The 26,951-nt window shown below is 42.4% G+C and overlaps 1 protein-coding gene and 1 long non-coding RNA gene across 3 annotated transcripts in view; one reads left to right on the forward strand and one right to left on the reverse strand.

Moving 5' to 3' along the window:
* The window catches only part of CHRM2 (cholinergic receptor muscarinic 2), a 357,636-nt gene that overhangs the window by 200,462 nt on the left and 130,223 nt on the right, over window positions 1-26,951 (forward strand). The window contains exons 1-2 of one of the 2 annotated variants that reach the window (XM_073899252.1): window positions 22,293-22,713; window positions 22,974-23,136. The gene's annotated coding sequence lies outside the window, so the exon portion shown is untranslated. Of the gene's footprint in view, window positions 1-22,292; window positions 22,714-22,973; window positions 23,137-26,951 lie in introns of those variants that run through there. The other variant, XM_073899253.1, reaches the window with a different exon arrangement.
* LOC141373911 (uncharacterized) lies at window positions 18,909-22,807 on the reverse strand. The gene is made up of 3 exons (XR_012380360.1): window positions 22,696-22,807; window positions 21,983-22,266; window positions 18,909-19,029 (listed from the first exon to the last, which is right to left on the reverse strand). It is a non-coding gene; the product is annotated as an uncharacterized lncRNA (long non-coding RNA).

Below are 26,951 nucleotides of genomic sequence, written 5' to 3' on the forward strand. Positions count from 1 at the left end.
CAGTGGGAATAGCATCGACTGCATATTTCTGAGCTGTGGCTCCAGAACATAGGGCTCTTACTTACTGAGGGCATTGGGTCTGCCTAATCTTTCTGTATCTTAGTTTAAAATAAAGGGCTTTAGACAGATCTCTCTCAAGACCCTTGCAGTTCAAGAAGTAGGTGATACTGGAGGAGGAATGAGCATTTTGGGGGGAGGAGGCACAAGAAGAGGAAAACTACAACCCTGGTTCTGAAATGAGGGAGTAAACATTTTCCCCCCACAGAAGAAGGTTGCTAAGAGAAGGATAATGGCAAATGCTGCTAAAAAGGCGAGTGTGAATCAGATCATAGTTGGTTTTGAATGTCGGGCTAGAGAAGGTGAGCTTTATCTCATATAATCACTGGTGATTTCAGAGTGGGAGACTTATGGAACTGTAGTGTGGCAGTAATATGAAGGAGTAAGGGACTAGAAGTAGTGGAGAGGGTTATTTGGAGGTCCTGTCAATAGAAAAGGTGATATAAAAGTAACTTGTATTGTTGGGGCACTTGGGTGGCTCAGTCAGTTAAGTGTCCAGCTCTTGATTTTGGCTCAGGTTATGATCTCAGGGTCCTGGGATTGAACCCCACATTGGGCTCCATGCTGAACTCAGAGTCCACTTGGAATCCTTTCCCTCTTCCTCTTCCTCCCCCTACACCCCTCCCCCCTTTCTAAAATAAATAAATAAAACTCTTAAAAAAGTAACTGATATTGCATACTGGCCATGGGTATAGAAAAATGGAAAAATCTTGGACCTGGTGTTAGAATAAATAATGGAGGCCTTGGGGTTGGGAGATGTAATTTTTTTGCTGATATTTCAGTTGGAGAATAAAAATATTAAAGAGAAATGTGTATGTCACTAAGAGGATCCTTTGTGGGGAAAAGAAAAGGGATTAAAAGTTAAGCCCCGGGTAATATTTATTAGGGCCTTGGTCGCTGATTTATAAACTATAGGGAGTACATTAACAAATCCATATTCTTGCCTGTAAATGGAAATGGGGTGATCTTCTCAACAGTAGCCAATATAAACAAGTGCATTAAGAACTGAAAACCACAGAGGGCATGTGCAACACACAGGAAAGATCACAAGGAGCTCCTCAATTCCATATTTAAATTTTGCAATTTTTGTTCTAACAAGTGAAATGCTGGGAGGTTTAAATTTTGCCATTTTTATGACATAGATTTCTTTTGTAAAGAAAAAAGTATTTTTTTATTCTTGTACCTCCTTGTTTATTTACATAGCCCTTGTAAACACTTTTGACTCCATTGAATATGCTCAACACTTTGAACTAAGGATGCTACGTATCACAGCACTCTTTTGCATGAGGGGACTTCTTAACTCAGAGAGCCAGTGCTGATTTACCCAAAGGCCAGCGGCTGATCAGTGGTGGAGCTGGAGTGAGCACTCAGCTCTTTCAATTTAGTTACTCTGATGACAATATGTCCCAAGGTGCAGAGACTACCAGAGTAGTCTCTCATACATCCTTACATCAGAATAAACACACCTGGTTTCCAGAAAAAAAAGTGATTTATTTATGATCACATTATAAGGTTTATAATATAGCTATATATCAAGGAATAAAGCTGCTGCATGTATCCATCACCACAGATGGAGATTGTCTCTTGGAAGATACATTCCTTCCTCCATTGTGTCCAGCAGGAACTGGCTGTCGGTGGTCATGCCAGCATTTGCAGGCTGTAACAGTGGGTGTGGCCTCAACTATTCTTCCATATCTTCTTTATCTTCCATATTTCTGGAGCTCATGATCATTTTCCCTTTTAAGCTAAGAAAGATTATAGTGCTTTTTTTTCCCTTTTGGATCTGTACCTGCAACAGTTTCTTGATATCTCAACCACAGTTATTTTTCCTACTATAACCATGCCCAAAATTAAACATGAAGAATTGCCATATTAGGAAAATATCCTTTTTGCGCATCCTGAGGATGCATGTAACCTGTAGGATTCCTCAGGAGTGATTTCTAGATGTCTCGTGGACGCCTAATGAAGAAGGGTCAAAACTTCAGTTGTTTTGAAAATTACGTTGAATCTTGTATTTGTATAGTAAGTGGTGAGGTGGAGGTAGAACATTCTTCAGTGAAGTCTATCATTTGTATGAATTTGGATCAGCTGAGAAGCAGATGCCAATATCGGTTTAGATGTGCATGCAAGAGATTTATGTCCTGGAGGTGAGCAGGAGAAGGCAAGACGATTCTTTAGACAGCAATGCAAAGCTAACATTTTGGAAGGTGAGAGGCGAGGAGAGAGGATTCGGTAAAAAGAATATTGGACTGTAGCATATTTTCAAGAAAGTTTCGGCCAGGTCAGTGCAGAGTCCTCAAGGCAAAGCCAGTAGTTAGAGTACTCCCACATCTCACCAGCTTAATCTGCTTTGGCACCTCTTTAGGTTTAGTTTATGGAAAGCATGGCTTCTGTGGATCCAGAGGGACAGAAGCAAGGGTCACCAGTCAACCGTGCTGACCACAGCAGGAGATCTGAGCAGCGCATTTTCATGGCTGCTACATACTGGTATTAACGTATTCCTTTGAAAAATGTTTCTCTAGAACAGCTTTAGTGGCTTAATATTGTAAGATGTTCTCAGTCTGATTTGCCATAAGATTCAAGTGACCCAGTATGAAGTTAAAACTACTGAACATAAAATGCTTTTTAAAAACAATGTAGCTGGGATTATTATACATGTATTGATTGAATTTATTTTTTGAATTATATGTTACACAGGGGTGCATAAAGACAGATTTCTATATATTCTTAGTATAGGGGCACCTGGGTGGGTCAGTCGATTAAGTGTCTCCCTTCAGCTCAGGTCATGATCTCGGGGTCCTGGGATCAAGTCCCTCGTCGGGCTCCCTGCTTGGCGGGGAGTCTGCTTCTCCCTCTCCCTCTGCCTGTCTCCCCCCTCCTCCCCGCTTGTGCTCTCTGCTTTCTTGTGCTCTCTCTCAAATAAATAAAACCTTTAAAAATTATATATATCCTTAGTATATTAAATATTTTGTGCATCTCTTCTATTCAAATTTAGGCTTTTGTGAGAAAGTTACATTGACAAACCATATTGACATGTCTATAGTAACAGGACTAATTGGTGACTCTTAGAGGAAAGACTTCTGAAGATCAGTGGCATAATGATTAATATTTCCTGCAGTGTGTATTAAGAACTTCATAAATGTATCTTAAAAGCAATAGAATCTTTTAATTTAAGTTTCTCGTTTCAGCTCTACAGAGGAATTTGTGAGTTTTGATCAAAGAGGGATGCCTATGCACTGAAGGACCTTAAGTTTTAAATAAAGCTTGGACAAGAAGTCAGGAGTGTGTGTGCGCACATGCGTGTGCGTGTATATTTATATGAAATTAACACAGTCATTATTAACTGGATTTATTCTTAAAAGAATGAAAAGGAACATGGTACAAAAGTGCAGAAGACCTGTTTTTGGGTGTGAGTTCTGCCATGTCCAAATAATGAGTGGCCTTAGGTGTAAGTCATTTTAGAAACTTGCTAATCTTCAGTTTCATCATATAGAAAATGGAGATAATTGCTCAAATGCCTTCTTCTTCTGGATGTTTCTGTGAAAACACTGAAGACTGGACTTGTGTAATGCAAGATAAATTGTCCATAGGGGTTGTTCATGGTGTGGCAGCATGCTTTCTTCTTCAAATGTTGAAAACATTTCCTGAAAACTTCTCTGTATTGTCTCCTAGTAAAGACATAAAATCCATCTGTGTCCATAAATTCTCCTCTGGGAAGAGCGATGATTGTCTTCTCATTCATTATTTGGTCAACAAATATTAATCAAGCACCTCTCAGGCACTGTTCTAGTAACTGGGGGATGCAACAGCGAATAAGTATGAACCAAACAGACAAAGTCTCCATTTTCATGGGGCTTACACTCCATATAAGTCTTAGCTTGTGTTCCTAGGAAAACAGACTCTGAAATGGAGGTTTATGTACAGGAGGTTTATGAGGGATCAAGACATGTCCGAGTGATCGAAGCAGGTTTGGGCAGAGGGAAAGGCAAAACTGAGAATTAATTGCAACAAGAAAACTGCAGAGACAGCCTGGAGTTGGGCTGGCCTTCTCACTGACCATGTATTTGATGTGGTTGCCCCTTGGGAGAGACAAAACCTTGAGTGAGCATGCTTCCTTTAGTCAAGGGCAGTGTCCAGTGGAGCAGGTTTATTACCCATGATCTGTGAGCAGGCACCACTCTCCACAGCTTGGAGAATGAATGTCTAATTCCTGAAGGGATATCTGAGTGATGCCTCACGGCATCCAGTATGGCAAATAAATGTATGCTCTGTCAGGTGGTGACTCTGGTGACCATGGAGAAAAATAAGGCAAGGCAAGGCAAGGCATTAGAGCTTCAGTGGGGGGAGGGGGCTTCTATCCAGAAAAGGCACTATTGTATATTGAGAAGACATTTGAAAGAAGTGAAAGCACAAAGCATGCAGATTTCTGTGGTCAGAACATTCCAAGTAGAGGGCAAAGTACCTGCAAAGGCTCTGAGGCAGGACATGGTGGTTGATGTGTTTGAAGAACAGTAAGGAAACCACTGAGCCTTCAGCAGCATGAATAGAGGGCACACTGGTAAGAGGGGAGATCAGAGAACTGGTATAGGGACAGAGGGGGAGTCATGCAGAGTCATACTCAACAAATGTTGCATTTCTACTATAGCCAGGCCTGATGAGCAAGATAACAATAAGCAAAAATGACTAGGCTTCTGCTGTCATGGAGTTTCTAGCAGATGGGAGGGTTGAGGAACATGGAGCAGCACATGGTAAACAAAAGTATAAGTGATTCTATTCAACAGTGGTCAGCACTAGCAAGAAAATGTCTAAAAAGGGTAAGTGATAGAAAATGAAGGAGGTAGAGAGGAATCTTCAGATTGTGTGATCAGGAAAGTATCTTCAAAAAGGTGATACTAGAATTGACACCTGAATCACCTAAAAATGACACCAGAACCTAAATGTAAATTAGTGAACAATGTAGAAACTTATAAAATTCACATATATTCACATTCTTTCTCTCATTTCAGTTAATGGCATGTGGCCTTTGGGAAAATTCTATCAGGTATAATTAATTTTAAATGTGCGAAACTCACTAGCCAGGTACAAGATGCTACTGGACTGACCCTTGAAGACAGTTGGGCAGTCAGATCTTTGGGTTCATTGTTTTAGAGATGGGACCAGAGTCCTGATCCATCCTTGTTCATTAAAGTCATTCCTGGAATGCAAGGCTGATGAATGTCCAGAGAAGAAAATAGATAAAATTGGTCTAATCGAGCCACCATTTGTCAATTTTTCATTACCTTATTTAATTAGAACTTGGTGAATGAGACTAAGGCAATCTCCTCTGCAAGTCAATTAAGTTCATACAGTTCTATAGTGACTTTGCAGATTTATTATCGCAACTAACATTTTAATTCAGTTCACCTCAAAAAAATGCTTATTGATAACAGATCATGTACAAAGCACAATGCTAGATGCAACAAGTGTACTTAGATGATCACTATATGGTCCATGTCCCCAGGAAGGTTACCAGAGAATTAGAGAAGGTGATATTTATGGAAGAATAGAGCACCAGGCTGACCGTGATAAATATTATGGGAGTACAGTGGCTAGTCATTACTTTTTAAACACTGCTTTTGATCATGAAGCAGATAAGGCAAATTAATTTAATGCAACCGATCAGCAGTACTAAAATAAACTTTAAAAGACCATACTTTTAACCAACATTAACAGCAGGTAGCAAATATAATTTATTAACTTACTCATTTTGCACAGATATCAAATGCTACGGATTATATTATGTCATCCCCTCCCCAGTTAACATGTTGAAACCATAGCCCCAGTACCTCAGAATATGACCTTTTTTGGATAGGGTCTTTACAAGTTAAAATGAGGTCATTAGCATGAGCCCTAATCTGACTGGTGTCTTAGTAAAAAGAGTAAATTTGGAGATAGACTTGCCAAATTTAGAGAATGTCATGTGAACACAAAGAAGGCTTTTTATAAGCCAAGGAGAGAAGCCTGGGACAGATTCTTCTCTTGTAGCTCTCAGAAGGAACTAGCTCTGACAACACCTTGATTTCAGATATCTGGCCTCCAGAACCACAAGATAATATTTTTCTGCTGAGCCACCCAGTTTATGGTACTTTGTTATGGCAGTCCTAGCAAACTAATACACGAAGTTTAAATATGTGTCCTGTTATTGTCTAAAGGCAGGAAAGACTATTAACTAATGCATTGATTAACCCCTGCTTATGTTTTATCTAGCTCATATGGAAATGAGAGTTTGGGAAGATGTTTATTTTCAAGATGACTAAAGTTTATTTCTTCAAGTCCTGTTACTGTTTTTTTTTTCTTTAAAGAAATTAATCTACATCATGTATCAGCTTTTCTGCCCTTTGAAAGAGTAGAGTTAGCATAATTCAACCTCAGGATTATCAGGATGACTCAAAAATATTTAACCAGCTTGTAACACAGCAAACTTTGCCAGGGCCCTTGTGGTGAGAGAGGTTTTATGTTCTGTCTGTGGCCCCAGAGATTGCTGCCTCTTGAAGTCTCAGGAGGATTTTTTATGGATTTTTCTTTTTCTCACTCTTTCCACGTTTTTAATCATCCATTCTCCTTAGTGTCTGTGTTCCTGTTACTTAATTTTTATAATTGGATGCAGTTAACCTTCTATTGGTTTGGAAATCAGATAAGAGAGTCTGTGAGAGAAGAAAGTTGCATCTGTGTAAGTGTGTGAGGAATTACCCCCACAAAACATATCTTAGGGTCTTTTTAAAAAAATATCTATTTGTAAAGCAAAGGAAGTATCTGTTTGCTTGGAACATATAGACATGTTCCAAATACTTCATTTGGTGGAAGTCTGTGTTTTGACTAAACAGGTTATTGCTTTATTTTCATCCTAGAACATAAGGCTATCTGGTCTCCTGTTCCCACAGGTATGATAATCACCTGCACCTCTCTGAGGACACTCTACTGCAATGGTCGTATTCTTAGAACGGATCTCTCATTTATAAGCACTCAACTTTCGGACAACTTGGGGGAAAAGAGCGGTAGCTAATTTCAGAGAAAGGAACTGTCCTTCATTCTCTAGTTCTGATAAACTGCATGATTAATCTGTGAAGTAAATGCTTTTGTGGAGAACCTCTGCATTGAGACGCAAACTCTTTAAAGTTTTGTCACTGGACCATGGTGGACAGACCTCAGATTTCCTGATGTTGGTCCTGATCCAGCTCTAGTTCTAACTCTGTCTCTTCTGCACCTTCTCTGCTTACTCTGCTAATCTTCCATGGTTTCCCACCCTGGCTGTTCCTCATTCCACAGTCTCTTCCTAGGCAGTCTCAGCCTTACCCATGGCTTCAATTACCACCTAGGAGCAAGTGACTCATAAAGTTATATATCTAGCTTAGACTTTATTTGAGCCTCAGATCTGAAGTTTCAACTGTCTATTTGCCGTTCCCTCTTGTGTGTCTGAAAGGTCCTTCAAATTCACTATGCCCACCATGAAACCTCCTCTGAGAGCTTTTGTTCTCGTCCCATGTTTCCAGATTTAGTCGATGGCATCACCACCTCAGATTGAAGGCTGTCATCCTCAAAATTTCCCTCTTCCTCCACCATATCCACTCCTTGCCAAATTTCATAAAATTCACCTGATTAAATATTTTGGAGTTCACCATTTTTCTCTCTTCCCACCACAGTGCCATCAGAGTTGCTGTCGTCTATTCATTGGTCTTAGGCAATGGCCTTGTCAGCCTGCCCCCATTTATTCTGGCTTTCCTCCAACCCATTCTCCTCAGTGTGGCCAGCACATTTGTTTTGAACACATTTGGTTATAGTCATCTTTCCTCAAACCCACTTGAATTCTCTAGTGGCTTCCCACTACCTTCATTATAAAGACACAGAGTTCTTAAACATGACTATACTTCATGCATGGCTTCCCTCCTCCATGGCTACCTAATCCATCACCTCTCAACAAAGGCATCCCATAAATCTCCTCATTTCATCCCTATGGATTTCTATTTAGTTTTTTCTACCCTCCACATTCTCTCCCACCACAGAACATTTGACCTGTGGTTCCGTTTTCCAAGCAAACATTTCCTTCGGCCCCTTACCTGATTCATTCCTCCTCCATCTGTGAAATGTCAGCTCAAGCTTTCCTTCCTCAAGCAAGCCTTCTCTGACCTTCCTGGCAGATTCAGATCCCCCCATTATGTACTGTCAGAGCAACATGACCTTAATTCCATTACATTTATCATAGTCATCATTACTTTGCATTGAATTTGTGGGATTACTTGCTTAAAATTTGTCTCCTCCACTACACTGCAAGTCCTTCGTTCACCATTGTATCCCAAGTGGTTTGCCCAGAACCTGGCATATTGTAGTTGCTTAATAAATATTTATTTAATAAATGAATGGGTGAAAAATGATGACATTGCTGTGATTCAGAGGCTTCATGGGCTCCTAAGCCTCTCCCCAGGGTTACAAAGAAATTTATAAGAATAACTTGGGCTAGGGTATAAAGGTAGTACCAAAAAAAAAAAAAAAGTGACTGCACATGAATAGAAAATTGTATGGATAAGAAATAAATTAGGTCCTTAGCTATATTTCTGGGATCGGATTGCTAAGAATTAAAGATACGGGTTCAAACATTTACCATGTTTTTCAAATTAAATATTAGTATGTAAATAAACAGAAATCATTAGGTAAGAAATAGGGTAAGGGGAAAAAAAAAAACAGAAGCTGGCATTGTCCAGAGTTATCATCCATGTCCAAGCCTGTTTCAGAGATGCGCAGCATTGTGTTAGAGCCTGGTATAAGCATGTCTCAGAGCCTTCACAGGAGCTGTTTCCTCTCTCGGAAATATTCTTAGCCCAGAACTCAGCACTGCTCATTTATCACCAGTTGTGTCTCTGATGAAGTTTCAGCTCCTTAGTGTCATGCCTTCCCTGACTGTCTTCATCAGTCAGAATAGGATAAATTGTGTTGTAGAGGGAAAGATATATATTTGTGGCATAAAACAACAAAGTTTTATTTCACGATCCCATTATATATCCAGTGTGGTTAGCAGGAGTCATTCAGGGGCCCAAACTGTGGAGCTTCTACTATCTTGAATGTTGCCAGTTGCTGTATCAGAGGGAAGGAGAGCCCTGGTTTACTTTAGCAGCAACTTTAATTACATTTGCCATTTAAATATTTTTGGCCATGTATGAAAACAGATTCAGATATTCCAGGGATTAGAATGTGGACATTCACACTGGTAAATACTCAGCTTTGAGTCCTGTCAGTGCCACTCAGACCTCATAAGTAAAACTGATCACATGGGCCTACCCCACCAAAACTGCAATCTGATGTTGTGTCAGCAAGGAGGGAGAACTATAAATATGTAGCAAATTGCATAATACTTAATCTAGACTAGTCTCTTTCCTTGCTTTTGTATTTTATAGTAACTATAATTGTTTTATACATACACACACACACCTTTTTTTTTTTTTTCTGTTTCCTGCCTGCTTCTCCTACAAGATGCCATGAAAGCAAAATTTTGTCTTGGTCAACCTTTAGCTCTAGCACATGGAACCATACATCGCTTACAGTAGGTAGTAAATATTGTTTATTAAATGAATGAATGTGAATAATCCGTGGTGGCTTTTATGAGTGAGCTCAGTTTGCCTTTATTCTGGGTCAAGAGCATTGCAGGACTATAAAGACAGGTTATAAGCAAAGGCTGTGAGAGTCAAGATAGACATTGAGACTAACATGTGAAAAGACACAGGAAAGCAATTCAGACCGAGAAAATTCACGGAAACTACATGTGGTCCACAGCACTGGGTCAGGGAAAACCGGACATTTTGGCTCCAGCTGGCTTTGCCAAAACTCAGATGAGGGAACTTGCTTGATGGTAAGGCAAGAGTTACAACGGAGGCAACTTTAGAATTCCTTCTCAGGTTATGAGCAGTCCAGTCTCTTCCCAGGCCTCGGAGATCACAAAAGAGACTGACACCACAGAATAATTGGCCATTCGGGCCTATCCAGATCATCTGCTATGAAAGAATGTACCCTATCCTCTTTCCAAGGTACTGACTCGAAACTAGTGTCCTAGTTTCTGAAGTGTCCTCAGTGCGAAACATTTAATATCAATAAACTGCCTCTTCAGGGCGCCTGGGTGGCTCAGTTGGTTGGGCAACTGCCTTCAGGGTCCTGGGATCAAGTCCTGCACCGGGCTCCCAGCTCAGTGGGGAGCCTGCTTCTCCCTCTGACCCTCTCCCCTCTCATGCTGTTTCTCTCTCTCACTCTCTAATAAATAAATAAATTCTTTAAAAATAATTAAAAAAATAAACTGCCTCTTCAAACCTTTTGCACTCCACACCCTCACCCTAAGAAAATTATTGTAGCCAGTATACGTGACTGAGACTTTCGGGTACAGTACTTGGCACAATTATATTACCACTAACATAAGGACTCACCTGGAAATTTGGATAAGCTAAATTAATGTTAAGCCTACAATATCTAAATGTCTGTGACATTGCTGGAAACTTGGTATATTAGTTTCCTCTGGCTGCCATAGCAAATTATTATAAACTTGGCTTAAAACAATGTAAAATTATTATCTTTTAATTTGGTAGGTCCTAAGTACCAACATGAATCTCACTAGGCTACAGTCAAGGTGTCAGGAGGGCTGAATTGCTTCTGCAGGCTCTAAGAGAGAATCTGTTTTCTTGCATTTTCCAGCTTCAGCAGCCTTCCTTCATCCCTTGGTTCATGGCCCCTTCCATCTTCAAAGCCAACAATGGCCAGTCAAGTCCTTGTCATATCACATAACTCTGATACTGCGTCTTAAGGACACTTGTGTAGCATGGGGCCCAACTGAATAATTAGTATAATCTATATTAAGGTCAGTGGATTAGCAACTTTAATTACATTTGCCATTTAAATATTTTTGGCCATGTATGAAAACAGATTCAGATATTACAGGGATTAGAATGTGGACATCTTTCGAGGGGGAGGCATTTTTCTGCCTAACAAACTTAGCACATATAAACATTAAAAGATTATAAAAATCATCGTAAAGTTAGCCAAAGGAGTATTATGAATAGCTGGTCTCTCAAAATATAATGAGTCTTAAGGTATTAAAATATTTTTTAAATAACCTGGAATTACTTAGGATTAACACATTGCCATTTTGCAGATAAAGAGAATGAAACATGGATGGGTTAAATTACTTGTCCAAGGCCATGTCACCTGCAAGAATTCAGATTAGGATCTAGAGCACTTTCTACTAAGACATCACTGTTGCATTTCACTTAGGAAGCCAGGTTATTTTGTAATAGATTTTGGAACAAACCTATCAAGTGATTAACACTTGTTTTTTAAATTAATGAAGCATAAAATCATAATTTACAATACCAAGGTAATTAAGAAATATAGAGTGAGGTCACCCTTTGATGTTCGTCAAAAGATGTTAGTCATTCCTCTAAATAAGTGATGCAGGGAGTATCCCAATGCTTAAGGTGACCTTGTTAGAAGAGGCTGATGTTCCCAGATGTGGCCAGGTGCTGCATGTTCACCCAGTCCATCCCATTGCAGTAGTCCAGTGCTGCGTACAGGCTACATCATCTTCTTTGTGCGAAACAGAAGTTTGCCGTTTGCTGATCTTAACACACCGAAGTGTGCACATGAATAGACAAATGTTTGGCAAGTTATTTTTAAGTGAGTCAGGATGGTCACTATTAAGGAAATATATAAACATTTGCAGTGATAGGAGCAAACATAGGAGAATGTGAATGGAGGCTGGAGGTCTACTCCAAAGATCTATTCATCTGCAAATTCATGTTGTTCGGAATTGCATTATGAAGTATTATCTATACTGGAGGGTTGCTTTTATTCTCCAGGGCACACTGAAAGCTAAACAAATACTCTGCATGTTTATACACAGTCACATAGAAATGCTTCACAAACACTGCCTCCCTAATGTGCTGTGCTTCGTAACACTGGCATAGGAGATGCTATTTATATCTTTAATAAAACACTGAGAGTAATTTTTCTGGTTCACCATGGATCCATTTGGAGAGACACAGTGGCATGCTGGTTTTGAGTATTAGACTCTGACCCTTCTCCCTAGCAACAAGGTGGCCCTACACTTCAGCTCTCTCCTCCCCGCCATCACCACACCCCAAGTGTCTTTTGAGTAAGTTTTTTGCCTCTGTGCCATCAGGCTTCTAAAAGAGGCCCGCGGAGAGAATTGTCACCACACCAGGGAGAAAGCAAGCAAAGAGGAAGAAACGGAAGCTTTTTCAGGACTGTTTTTGTTTTCGCTACTTAATTACCTTAAGAGCTCAGTGAAATGCATTTATAAGCTGCATTGGAGGAGCTGAGAACTTTGAGGTTTCAGTGTGAGAGCCAAACTGTAGTTTCCAGCAGTTTAGCAAAGGAACACAGAACAGCAGTGTCCCCTTGCCCTTTTCTGACAGCATAGTTTCCCATCCTACCAAGGACATGTGTTGTATGCACACAGGGAGCTAGTTATTAGTTGTCTTTTTCAGATCGTGAGTATCTGAAAAAGTTAAGTGCCTTTTTCACAATTTCTTCCTGCATGCCCTGTGTCCACTGTGATCTCTTTCTGTCTACTGCAGTCATTTTTAGAATTTATTCCTATTTCTCTGTCTTCATTAGTCTGTTAATCCAGTGCTTGCCTTTTAGGTCACAAGTTAAATTCACTGATGGTAGCACCAGATTAGAACCACAAATAATCAGAACTTCTAGAGAGGAGGGAGAATGAAATAAGACATTTTGCCAGTTCTCACAGTTCGGAGTAAGTCATTGTCACTAAATAGGCATAGTGAGACATGTGTTTAATGTGTTGTGATTATTTTTAATGAAATATAAATAAAGTATTTATGTTAATATGCATATTAGTGTTCTGGCCACAGGTCATAAGCCCAGTGCCAAAGACAACTCCTATTTTCACATGAGTCTTAAAATTCCTCCCCGAGAATCATTATCATATCGGTATAGTAGTATCCTGAGAAACGTTCCCTGGAGTTGTTCAAGTTGTGAGCAGTTAACCACATCAAATACAGTTGAGACTGAATATGGTTAAAGAGAGCTGACTTGGTCACTGGGGGAAAGGTCTGCTGTGCATACAGCTCAGCTGTAGTGACAACACTCTGATTTACAGAAAATGTTGTTAGGTTTAAAAGAGATAGGAGGAGCATGGTTCAGACCAGAATACATACATTTAAGAAGGAGTCCAAGTTTAAACTTACTGAGAAGCATTCGGAAGTACAGATTTGGGGCCAAGATTCTCTGGTGAATCTCAAGCCAATCTGTAGGATGTGTAAGAACAGGGTAGCAATTGGGCCTGGGGGAATATTTAAAAGCAAATAGGCTTGAAATGAGAAAACATTGGTGAATTTGAGTAAGTCAGTTTCTTTTATAAATGTGTAGATTCATACGGGGTTAGTCTATATCATTTTACTATCATAAAGTCTTTACGTTCCAGAAGATTAGAAACTCGTTCCTAAAGTGAACAGATATCACTACTTACAATTTTAGAAGCCAGAGCAAAGCAAATCTTGGAGTTCTGTATTTGATGCAAGGCAGGACAGGCCCTAAACATCTTTGTTTTAGAACAGAAATTTCATCTTTCTTCATTGAGAGCTGTATAAGGATAAGGGGTACCCAGATTCAATATTCCATAACAAGAGCTGATGAGACCAAGAAGGTGAACAAAAGGAGGCACCAGTGACTCCTTCATTTTTCTGGTAGGAATTCACATATATTCTTTTCTGGTGTGATTTGAATGCACAATATTAACACGCTGCCCCATTGGGGTGCCTGGGTGGCTCAGTCGTTCAGCATATGCCTTCGGCTCAGGTCATGATCCCAGGGTCCTGGGATCGAGCCCCGCATCGGGCTCCCTGCTCGGCGGGAAGCCTGCTTCTCCCTCTCCCACTCCCCCTGCATGTGTTCCCTCTCTCACTGTCTCTCTCTCTCTCTGTCAAATAGATAAATAAAATCTTTAAAAAAAAAAAAAACACGCTGCCCCAAACTTTCCCTGTCCTCAGCCACATATTGGCTAATATTCTTGTAAGTAGACATTATTTTTAATTAAGAAGGAAACACCTGCCTGAAGGGAATTAGAATTGGTCAAGGAGAAAAGAAATCAGTCATTCACATCACAATTTAATTACATATCCACAGTCAGTAATAATTCACATTTTACAAAATGCTTTTCACAGATATGACTTCATTTGATCATCAAAACTCTGGGGCAGAATCTACACATTGTTTACATATGAGGGAACTGAGGTGGGGAAGGACTAAGCATTTTGTCTGAGATCACATATCTGATAAGTTGTGAACCTAAACCTTGCTTTGCTGTTTGAAGAGTTTTAGATCCCATCTTTCCTATATTTTGGCTCTAAAAGCAGATCTCCTATTTCTATTTTAGCAACTTTCCATCTTCTTCACTCTCCTAGTATTTTCCACATGATCTCTGCTTCTGAGATGATGATAAAGAAGCTTCCTACAGCGCACTATTCTTCTTCGATACCGAGTGGCATAATCCCACTTTCACCTTGAAAATGTACCTTTTCCCCCAGTTTTCATTTTGTCACCCATTACTCTGGGCCAGCTCAGGGCAAGACATATAGAAGCCTGAGAGAACATTCCCACATTCCCAGGGATAAGCCTAGTATCATACTGCAAACTGGAGGTATGAACTATGGCTTAAAACAGGGCTCCATTCCTTTGAGTCCATTCCACGAACAGGGACTGCATTCCAGTTTGAAGTAACATGACCATCATCCCTAATGCTGTTATGTAATTAGAATAAGTTGTAACAGCCAGGACTAAGAGTTTTCTTCTCAAGAAATTACAGAAATGTCCATGTGTCAGGGGCACTCATTGTTAAGTGACTTTGTAGTCACCTTATTCCAAAACACAAAACAAAACAAATTAGTAAGAGAAAGCAAAGAGTTACAGAGGAATTGGAAGTATACACTAGAACATATATTGTACCCTGGACAAAGAGTGTGTAGAGGTGCTCCTGACCTATTCTAGGTTTCTCCATTAACTAACTTTGGAAATTAGTTATGGAATCCAGTGACTTTTAGTTAGATTTGTCCACCCCGGATACTATAAAGCATGAGCCCAAGGTTTTGGTAGATGGTGTAGGGAGGAAAAATAATGTTCCCTCCACCGTTCTAGGTTCTTGGCTGAGAGCCCCCCCCCAATAATAAAAGATTAATAGGAGAAAAACAAGCAAAAGTTTATTAACATGTATACCTCCAGAATACATAGGAAAGACCCAGGAGAACTGAGTAACTCTCCAGTTATGGCCCACGCTGCCACCTTGAATAACATCTCCAGCTAAAGACAAAAGAAGATATGGGTGAAGGCGGGGAATGAAGGCAATTATGGGAAGTTACCCAGAAAAACAGTAAGTGAGGGTCAGGTCTGATGCGGATTTAAACCCTCCCCTTCTCCATTGATAAGAGTTTCTAGAGATTTAGTCATCCTTTTCTTCAGAGAGGGAGACACCTTTACAAATGGAGATTTCCCCTATAAACATCTCTTAAAAAAAGAAGGTAAGTTCTGTGGGGTGCATGGGTGGCTCAGTCGGTTAAGCATCCGACTCTTGATTTCAGCTCAGGCCATGATCTCAGGGTCCTGAGATCGAGCCCCATGTTGGGCTCCGTGCTGAGTGTGGAGTCTGCTTGAGATTCTCTCTCTCCCTCTCTGCCTCTCCCCTAGCTCTCTTTCCCTCTCTTTCTAGCTCTCTCTCAAATAAGGAAGTAAATAAAATCTTTAAAAAAAAGGAAAGAAAGATTAAAAAAGGTAACTTTTCAGTTTTCAGAGCTTCTCCTGTATCTCCTGTTCCTGAAAAATAACCAGTTCAAAATTATCAATATGCCAAAGAGGCTATTTGGGAGTGGTATATTCAGCCCCCTTTATTGGTCATTAATGTATGTTTTAAGTTTTAATAGTGCCTTCCCAGTGGTTGCTTTACATGATTGCTTAGCTTATTTACATGAAACTTGCTCAAGAAAGAAACATTTCTAGGGGATGACTGTCAGGCAGGAGAATCTATATACTCCATATCCGGGCATTAATAAAAGGAGAGCACATTGTGTCCCTGCAGAGCTCTGAGGTTAGGTTTTCACTGGTTGTTATTGAAGACTTTCAATGATTACCAATTCATGTTTATTGGGCATGCTTTTTAAATTAACTCATTTTCTAGGAAAATGTTTGTCATTAAAAGCCTTGTAGGAATGTAGCATGTTCATTGACTTTGCCTGGGGCCTTACCTTGTTCCTTTCAGCGGGGATTTATACAGTATGCCTATGAGATTTTATAAATGAGGCCCTTAAGCCCCAAACTCAGGGACCTTGCTGAATAAATGAGGAAGAAGAGACAAAGTGTCCAGGATCCATCTTATTAGGCACAGGAAATCAAAGAGTGCTTTAGGGATGCTTCTTTGGGTGCACTAGTTTTGGGGTTTTTTTTGTTTGTTTTTAAATTTTTATTTAAATTCTAGTTACTTAACATACAGTACAAAATTGGTTTCAGGACTAGAATTCAGTGACTCATCACTTACATACAACACCCAGTGCTCCTCACAAATATCCTTTTTAATATCCATCACCCATCTAGCCCATCCCCCAAGTCCCTCTTCCATCAACCCTCTGTTCTCTGTCGTTTAGACTCTCTTATGGTTTGTTGTCCTCTCTCTTTCTTGCTTTTTCCCCTTCCCATATGTTCATCTGTTTTGTTTATTAAATTCCACATATGAGTAAAATCATGGTTTTTGTCTTTCTCTGACTCATTTCATGTAGTGCAGTACTCTAACTCCATCTATGTTGTTTGTTGCAAATGGCAAGATTTCATTCTTTTTGATGGCTCAGTAGTATTCCATTATAAATCTCACCTCTTCTTTATCCATTCATCAGTTGATGGACATTTGGGCTCTTTTCATTGTTTGGCTATTGTTGATAATGCTGCTGTAAACATTGGGGTGCATGTAACCTTTCCAGTCTGTATTTTTGTATCCTTCAGGTAAATACCTAGTAGTGCAATGACTGGCTTGTAGAGTAGTTCTATTTTTAACTTTTTGAGGAACCTCCATACTGTTTTCCAGAGTGGCTGCACCAGTTTGCATTCCCACCAACAGTGTAAGAAGGTTCCCCTTTCTCCGCATCCTCGCCAATACCTCCTGTTTCCTGTGTTGTTAATTTTAGTCATTCTGACAGGTGTGAGATGGTATCTCATCATGGTTTTGATTTGTATTTCCCTGATGATGAGTGACACTGAGCATCTTTTCATGTGTCTCTTAGCCATCTGGGTGTCTTCTTTGGAAAAGTGTCTATTCATGTTTTCTGCCCATTTCTTAACTGGATTATTTGGTTTTTGGGTAGTTTGATAAGTTCTCTATAGATTTTGGATACTAGCCCTTTATCAGATATGTCATTTGCAAATATCTTCTCCCATTCCATAGGCTGCCTTTTAGTTTTGTTGATTGTTTTTCCTTTTTGGGTGCATGAGTAAGAGAAACAGTCTGTTTTTAAAGTGAAAAGGTCTGTAATACTCTCCAGTTCCATCAACATCGATGTAAATGGGTATTATGCTGAGCGAAATAAGTCAGTCGGGGAAAGACAATTATCATATGGTTTCACTCATATGTGGAACATAAGAAACAGCACGGAGGATCATAGAGGAAGGGAGGGAAAACTGAAAGGGAAGTCATCAGAGAGGGAGAAAAACCATGAGAGATTCTTAACTCTAGGAGATAAACTGAGGGTTGCTGGAGGGGAGGTGGGTGGGTGGATGGGGTAATTGGGTGATGGGCATTAAGGAGGACATGTGATGTGATGAGCAGTGGGTGTTATATGCAACTGATGAATTATTGAACATTACATCTGAAATCTAATGATGTACTATATGTTGGCTAATTGAATTTAAATAAAAATAAATAAAATGACCAAAAAAGTGAAAAAGTCTTTATGGAGCGATATTATCAGACATACTCAGTTTGAGTCTTGCTTGGCAGACCACTGCTTTCACAGTGATCTCAGTCACTCTCATTAAGTAGAGGGTAAATCACATTTCTTGAGGAAACTGTCCTGTGTTGTGGGGGCTCCAGGATATCATTTTTTTAGAATGTGTTGGCATTTCCACCCTTCCCTTGAAAGACCCTTCTAGCTTAAGAAAAGGGTGAAGTATATGATCTGAGAAATTATGTGAATTCCCATGAGTATGTGATTAGTTCACTTAAAATCTAAGAAATTAGGTTTCTTTACAGAGTAAAAGAATTTTTGAGTATTCCTAGACTACCCTTTCCCACACAATGGGCCATGGATTCAAATAATTTGGAGCTTCATGCACAGAGAAGAGTCTGATAAAAGTTTCACTTTGTGCTTGCATTCTAGAATCTCATCTCCGCCTTAGACTCCAGCATCCAGCTTAGGCTGTGGAAGGAGGAAGCTTAAGCTGTTTGTCGAAATGCACCCTGCGGTAGAAGGCAGTTGAAATGTTTAGGTCCTCTTTGTGTTAGAGGTTACCTCCAAAAAGGATCTCAGCATTACCTCCTGGTAGGAGGAATACACATACACTAAATGCTTCTCTAAGTAAACATGTGTCCCAGTGGCCTTTTTCTTCTGCATGCTTAACACTGATTTATCACCATTGCAGCTGCTTAACATTTTGCAGGGCACCCGGTGTTTCATTCCCTACCCCCTCCTTCTTTGCACTCCCTGTTTGAAAAAGAGCTCTGTACTGTATTTTAAATATTTTAGACTCTGCAGCAGTAAAAGTTTTCAGGCTGTGGATAACACCATCCCTGCTAGGAGAGGAAGATTTTAACACAGCTGTGATACCAAACTTTAAGAAAAAAGGAAAAGGGAAAAAAATAGCCAAGCTATTTGCTTGTTAGACTAACCCCAAACACTGTCCATCAGAATGAGTCCCGTTTGTATGTGGAAATTCCTGTTGCAGGGTCTGAAAAAATAAAAGAAAAAGCTTAGGATTTTCTAGGAGAAAAAGAGATCATCTTTTCTAGCTAAAGAATAGAAGCATTTCAGTTACTCCGAGAAGGTTTATATGGAAAACAAAAAAACTCTCAGAATAATAGGATGTCTCTTACGGGGCTGTTATTAAGATTTCAGAACAGTGAGGGACACTGAAGAACCCATTTTAAGCAGTGATTGTCATCTAGTGGAGGGTCACTTTTAATGCAGGATTGTTCTGTTTCACACCGAGGTGAAGGATTAGAAAAGTTCCTTTGGCAGATATTAGCTAAATCAGCCTGCCGTTCCCAAACCCCTGCTGATAAGTCCTGTGCCTTCCTAGTTCAACTCTTGAATGGTTTGTGTGAGTGGGAGATGAAGAAGGAGGCAGGCTCTCCTGCTCTTGGCCCATTTCCCCCATAGAGGCCAAGTTCTCACCTTCATTTTCTTTCTTGGTTCTTTGAAAGCAGAAAATTAAGCAAATGTTATGGCCGCCATACCTGGTGGGAAATCACTCAAGTTGAACTTGTCACCCTCTTAATCCACTTATGATGATAGAGTGCTGATTTGTGCATCTAATTACTGAAGCCTAATTATTGCTTCACTGAAATCAACGTGGCACAATAAAATATGCACCACCTTCCCAGGAATGAGACATGCCGTTCCCCTTCTCCTGGGCGTTCGTAGTGACCTTATTTACAGTCTTAATCAAAAGGGAGCTTTGTCAAAGATTCAAAGTCATCCCTTTCAGGCAGCTGAGCTCTTCAAGACATGCCTAAAACTAACTTTATGAGGTTGCAGGTAATGAAGTTTGGCTTCCAGATGGAAATTACTAATTTATTAGTGTTCTTTGAGGTGGAAAATAGCCGTGTAGATAAAGGAGAACACGTAGGTGCATTCTACAAAGTCTTTAAAAAGCACTTTTGAAAATGTTCCACGCCATGGCTTACTAATAAATGTAAAAGCTGTATGCCTGGAATTCGGCGTGTGCTCTTTTATCTCAGAAAGGGAACTGGCTTAAGAAATAAAAGTAAAATGCTCAGAATACATATGATCTTCTCTTGTAAAGAAAGAGAAACTAGAAGGGAAAAGGATGGGGGCCTGGGGGTTCAGTGTTATGATGGATTATGTTTAAGATGCTTAAACTGCCTGTTGTTGATGAGCAGTATGGTTCCCATTGACAAGACTCATTCTTAAGTATTATGATTCAGTAGGTCAGAGGTATGGTCCAAGAATCTATGTTTTTAAATACTAACAGTCTTAGGATTATAGCTTATTTGCTATATACCAGGCATTCTTCTGAAAATTTTACATGAATTAACTCTATTCCTTAAAACAGCCCCGGGAAATATCACTACCACTATCTCCCTTTTATAGGGCAATTAAATAATTTTTCCAAAATCACACAGTGAGTGGCACAACTATAAATATACATATAAAAAAGTGTCTTCAGTGATGACCTAGAAGAAGAAATTGGACATCATTGCTGATCGTTTGGCAAAAATTCTGCTTCCATTTACAGCTCCTTTCCAAAAGGCTATGAGTATGGTGACTTCCTTTGAACACAGTAGTTCAGTTATTCACAGACTGTTTTATCCAAGTTTAAGAAAATATTTGTTAGCTTTCATTGGCTTTTTTGCTTGTATCCACTTTTTTTTGGAATGCATAGTCTTGTTTATAAGAAGGCATTAATGATAAGAAAGAATAAATCAGCAACATATCACTGGGTTTTCTTCTCCGTTACTGGTCAGGGATCCATTCCCCTTTACATTTCTGCTTTGGTGTGTGTTTGGGGTGGGGGAGGGGTTACTGGCAGGTGGCTCAAAAAGATTTGAGCAACTCCATGGGTTTGTAGGGGTTTAATAGAAATAATGGAGTAAGGAAGGAAAATGTGAATTCATTCTTGAAAGAGCACCTAAAGGAGAGGAAGTGACCAAATCAGATTTTTAATGTCATGGACCAAACGCTTGGGGAGGCTGGGGCCGAGATTGGACAGAACTGTCTCGATTTTCTAACAAGTATCTTATAATCTTCCAGTGATGGCGGGATGTAGGGATGTGGAGGCTGAAGGTAAAGCTACAGTGTTATAATGCATTATTTCAGGATGACTTCTATCAAGCAAAATCGAGTTTATGCCACATCCTGCTTGGTGGTGGCTCCGAGTTAACAAAACAGGCAGAAACTTTTCACTATAGGATTTCCATTTCTCAGTGAATTTATATTGCTGTATAATCAATTATCTTGATTGTCAGCTGCTATATGGATGTCTCATATGAGTGTCTTTCCTAACCAATAGGACTGAAAGCTTACAAAGAACAGGGACACTAACTTTTGCTATTCCATATGCTCTTTGACACCTAGCAAAACCAGGCATCAAGAATTGCACTGAATTGAATAAGATAAGATATTAAACCAACTTGTCCTTTGTTTGTCTTTGTGATACAAAAGGTGATGTATCTAGTTCTGTGTTATTCAGTTTAAGGTTTCATTGTTTTTCATTTGATTGTGAAAGGTAAAAATTGATGTTATCTTCATATACACATACACTTTTGCAAAAGGAAGCCTTGTTCTCAGCTATACTTTAGAATCGTAACATTGTACCTTTATCAAATGGGTTAGTATCTAAATAAGTAGTCTTCTTGGAAGGAATTTCTCATTAAAATGAAGAAATTAAAACCTAAGGCTGTTCGGAACACAAGAAATTTGCATCTTAATTCTTTTCATGGAGACCCCAAATTCCATGAAGTGCTACCGATACTTTGCAATCTAATGCCTACTAGTTGAAGAAAACACGGGCACTAGACCATGCTTAAAATTAGAAGAAAAAACATTACCTCTCTCTGTAACACATTTGCCAATATCCCAAAGAAATAAACAATCCGTAAATAGTTCAACATGATTACATGTTTACAAAGCACAGTGGATTTATTCTAACATTTTCCCACCTTGAAAAATTGAGCTTAAGCATCTTCGGCAATCTAAAAGCAACATTGTGTTCTTCCCAATGTGTCATGTCACCTTTATAGTAATCATGTACTTGCAGAAATGGGACTGGGTAATTGTAAAGGTTCTGGTGTAGAAACTGCAGATGGAGAGCTAGGCTCTGGGGATGGACGTGGAGGAGCAGAAAGGAGCCTGGAGAAAAGGCTGTCATATTTGCTCAGAAGAACCGCCAAATCAGAGAGCAGAGGAGATTTCATTGGAGGAGCGCCTTCAACAGCAACTAATCCTGTCATATTGAAAGAAAATTGTAAATGTTCTCTCCAGAAATTGTCCGCCCATTGCAGCTAATCGAACACACACGCAGGAACACAGACACGGTCTTCTGCTATACCAAAGGCGCTCGGGCGCATAGACCCGCTCCAGCGAGCGAGCGACAGCGCGCGCACACACACACACTAACACACACACACACACACACACACACACACACACACACACACACTAACACACACACACACACACACACACACGCCAGCCTGCGGGTTGGCTAAGAGCCTTGAAACCGCAGATCCCACTAGGACATCGCCAGAGGCACTGAAGTAGGTGTTGCCCCCACACTAATTACTACTTCCCCAAGCACTTTGGTGAAGAAATGAATCCCGCCCAGCTCGCGGGTGCATCCAGGTCTTGGTTCTGTTATGCTCTCCAGACTCGCCTTCTTCGTGAAAGCCAGGTTTGAAAGTCCTTTCTGCGTTTCCTTTGGTGGTTTGGTGTGGAGGGCGGGGACAGTGTCAGTTTAACTCCAGCCTAAACCGCGAAGGGGTTCCAGACTCGCCAAGTGACCGGGACCGGTGTGGGGTGCGCGACTCTGCCCGCGCGCGCCCGAGCCCCGCAGCTCTCGTCCGAGCCTTTGGGTCCACTCTCACCCCGCCTCCCCGCCCCACCCCTCCGGGTGTCGCGGCACCAACTAATCTTTGCCTTTTCTCTTGCAAGATCAAGGGAGAAAAGGAGCTGGCGGCTGGCTTCGGACTCTGAGCGGTGCGCAGCTCGTTCCCGAGCCAGTCAGCCCCGAACCTGCGAAGGGCTCCTCGCTCCTGCCAGCCTTCACCAAGGAAATCGCAGCCCCCGGAGGCAGCTGGAGCTACACCGGCGGCAGGTAAGGGCGCCGTGCTGCCCAGCTTTCAGTTCGTCCGCGCCAGCGACCCTGGCACGGCGGGATCCCTCCCAATCCCCAGAACCGGGCGTGGAGGTATCGGAGACTGGGAAATCGGGCGATAGTCCTCCACAAGTGCAGATTCTCAGACGGAAACTTTGACTGCAGGGGCTTGGAGGGCTGAAGGCAAGTGATGGCGGGTCTGGAAGGAGGGGGCAAACGAGGCAGAGCGAGAGGCGGGGGCGCGATTCCGCGGGTCACTGAGTCCGGCGGAATGTGGCGAAGGCAGCCTGCGAGCCGCGCCTGCGGGGCATAGCTCCCCTTCCAGCCCGCTAGCCCCCTCCCCAAGATGCTGTCATGGAAGAGACAAGGAGAGCTTCGCCCTTTCCTGCCCCTCATGCTCCTTCCTGCTGGGGGGTCTAGCCACGTCTCCCGGGCGTTTGGGGTGGAGGCCCGGCTCGCCCTGGCTCCGCACAGTCCCCTGGCTCCGCCTTCCAAGCAGCCCCTTGGGTGCCTGCGCTGGGTTGCTGCAGGGAGGCTGGGTGCTGCAGTCCGAGGACCTCGGTCAAGGGGCGGTGGGGCGGCGGGGGAGTGGGGGAGGGTGGGGAGGTAATAAGAATGAGGAAAGGATCCCAGGACAGAGGAAGGGGGAAGCCTCCTGCAACCCCATCCCACTTCCGTCCCGCACACCAGGTCAGCAATCCGGTGTCCCAGCCCGAAGCCCGCGAGGTCCGGGATCATGCCGGGGCTTTCCCGTCCCCCATCTCACCGTGGGCCCTGGGCCGCCGAGGCAGGGCACGGGGTCGGAGTTAGGGGCCGCTGCACCCACAATGCCCGTCGTCGTCCACACCTGTGGACCTGGGTCATCGCCGCTAACTTGTAGCTCGCGGAACCGGTGAGGTGCGGTGCAAGCCCGCACACGGTGGATCGCGCAGAAATCCCACCTGGGCGCTCTGCCCCGTGCCCCTGGGCCCCCCGCGGGGGTGGAGGAGGTTCCCCTGGGAGAGCTTTCAAAAAGGGAAGTTCTCCCTGAATTGCTGACCCAGAAAGCAGCACACACCCACTGCCTCAGTCCCCCTCCAGCGTCCTCATAACCTTTCTCTGCCATCCTGACCATCGCTGCCTCGAGGCTGCTTTGAGCCAGAAAATCGTCCATGCAAGGGTCCATGGAGCCGCCAGCCCCAGGTCAGGAGACCAAGGCTGTTGCCTGTATGAAGTGTATGTGGGAGTCAGTCGGTGCAGAGAAGCAGGAGAGCAGAGAAATAGAGGTAAATGCCTAAGGCAAGCAGAGCTGCCTGCTGATAGCTCACCCAAGCCGCCCTCCCATGGCCTTGTGTCAGTTCACGGTCAGGGCATGTCTGTGGCCTCAGGAACAAGAGGGTTCGGAGTCTGCCTGACCAGGCGCTGCAAGTGCATCAGGAGCCCGGGGCCTCCCAGTCCTCCAGCTTCGAATACCCCACATTGACTTTCTGTTTCCCTTTTCTCTCTCTCTCTCTCTGGTTTTTGCGTTTCTTGCTTTTTCCTAGCGCTGGGTGGCAGTGGGTATGTGGCAGCCAGCCGTGTGGTTTGTCCATCCCCTAGTACACGCAGCCAGCAACACAAACACGTCCCCACGCTCGACCACACACCGGCCAGCGCTCGGGCACGCTGCCCCTGCTGTGCGTTCTGGGGCACCTGCAGCATCGTGCCCCCCCGCCCCCCACCACGGCCATGCAGAGGGCAGGGCTGGAGGAGAGGGGAGCCATCCAGACTCCATGGGGTAACAGGAATGGCTTGGGAAAAACTCGAATTTGGGGGTGGGGTGGAGTGAGGGTGAGGAGGCTCCAGGGCAAATGGCCAGGGAGTTCTGGCTCCAGCTGTGCCTGCTCAGCGTTAAGGGGCCAGAGGCTGGGGCACCCAGGCCTCTGCCTTGGGCATGCCTCAGGCCAGAGCCCAGCCACAGTGGGCAGCCTCTCTCCAGCCCGCCCAGGGAAGTCCAAATGGCCCGATCCTGGGGTAACATCACCTGACTCCACTCCAGGCTATTCTGGCTTAACGGGTTTAAGAGGGCTCTAAAAGTGAGGCAGCTCATAAACTCCTGATACTCAACCTGGCATTGTGTGGCAAAGGCCATGCATTCTATTCTGTTGGCAGTCTGTATGTGTGTATACGTTGTATTGGAAAGCATATAGCAGGGAGATTACGTTATCAATGATAAGCAAATGATGATGATACACTTTAGAAGCTACAGTTAGGCATGTGTGCATGTCCTATTTCGGTGATAACAACAAGGAACTGATAATCATAGAAGTAAACCAGTTGATTTGGCCAGAAGACAGTTTCACACTGGGAACTGTATTGGGCTGCAATTTAGAAAGTGGACTTGTCAAATGGACGGAAGAATTTTGTGCTAGCGATGTCGCGGCTTTGCAGGATTTGGCACCTAAGGTCTTAAGAAGTAATATGTTAATGCCAGATGAATTTTTATTACTATTACTATTATTAGCAGTATGTTCCAGTTGAGGCAGTACATAGATAAGCAAATTCTGTTGATTCTATATTTTTTACTAGGCTAAACAATTAGGCCAATTAAAGCTGAAAAATAAAGGTGTGGAAATGCCCTAAAAAGGTGTGGAAATTCCAGCCAAGTCAGCTTACTGTTTTAAAACTCTATGAATGAAGTGGGGTGGGAGTGAGGGAGAGTCCTGGGACCCAAAATTCCTGACAGATGCTTGGTCTTCCTACAAAAGAAAGAGGCATATTTGTTTATGTAAGTATGCCTGAGGGTGTCTGGAGAGGGATTGGAGTGACAAAATAGGTGGATTTGAATATCCCTACCATGTTCAAGTTCAAGGGAACCCAAAGAAAACATTTGCAGCTCTCAACTTCAGGGGCAGATACGGAAGGGACTAGTAGTGTAAAAGTCCCTTTGGGATGTGTCCCCACATTGTCTCAGTTCTGGCGGGGGGGAGGCAGAGAGAGAGGCTATCTTCACTTTTAAAAGCCATATTATTCCAAATGTGGCCCTTTCCCCTTCTTTACCCAGATAATTCCAAGATCAGGCACTGGGATGTCCCTATTAGTGGCATTTTCCAGTTCCGATCCGGGGCAGCCATCCCCCATGGCCAAGGGCACAGGAGGGAGGGGCAGCGTCTGAGGTCTGAGGAAGACAGCGGTCCCCAGCCTGCTGGCTGGCAGGGACGGCAGGAAAAGCATGGCACCCACTTCAGTAGAGGAGGCTAGGCAGGCTGATTAGGAGGCACTTGTCTCTCCCATCCACAGCAGTGGCCAAAGTTAAGGCAAGTGCAAAAAAGGAAGAAGACAGGGCAGTAGAATAACAGGAAATGAAGAGGGACTGGGAGAGGAATCAGTGAGGGCAAGAACATACGGGTGTGCCGTTGACAGCCCCCTGAAGTGCTCGGTTCAAGCTCCGTCACCAGTGTCAGTCTTTGCAGTGTGCCTGTGACAGAGTGTCTATCAGTGATTATCTAAACACAGCCACTCACATCACACCCCACTCATGATCTTATCTTAATCTTTCTTCACTTTACTCAGTAGGATCTAGAGACTGACAAACATTTTGTCACACATTTCTCTTGAAGGACTGGTCTTCTTCATTTAAACTTATATTTGAGTTGGTTGGACATTTTATGGCATGAATTCCGTGTCCTTTTCCTCAAACTCCTATATATCAAACTCGGTCAATATTCTCCTTGTGGACTATTAATACCTTTCATTCCCTGTCACCTGTCTGCACTTTGTCTACCTTCGGGTCATGGAGCAAGACGTTGGGACTGCTTTTGTTACAGGGTATCAGAGCCAGTGTCCTGATTGCAAAC

The sequence above is a fragment of the Callorhinus ursinus genome, unplaced genomic scaffold, assembly GCF_003265705.2.
Source record: "Callorhinus ursinus isolate GAN/ISIS: 27379988/994484 unplaced genomic scaffold, GSC_fseal_2.0 scaffold12, whole genome shotgun sequence".
Lineage (NCBI taxonomy): Eukaryota > Metazoa > Chordata > Mammalia > Carnivora > Otariidae > Callorhinus > Callorhinus ursinus.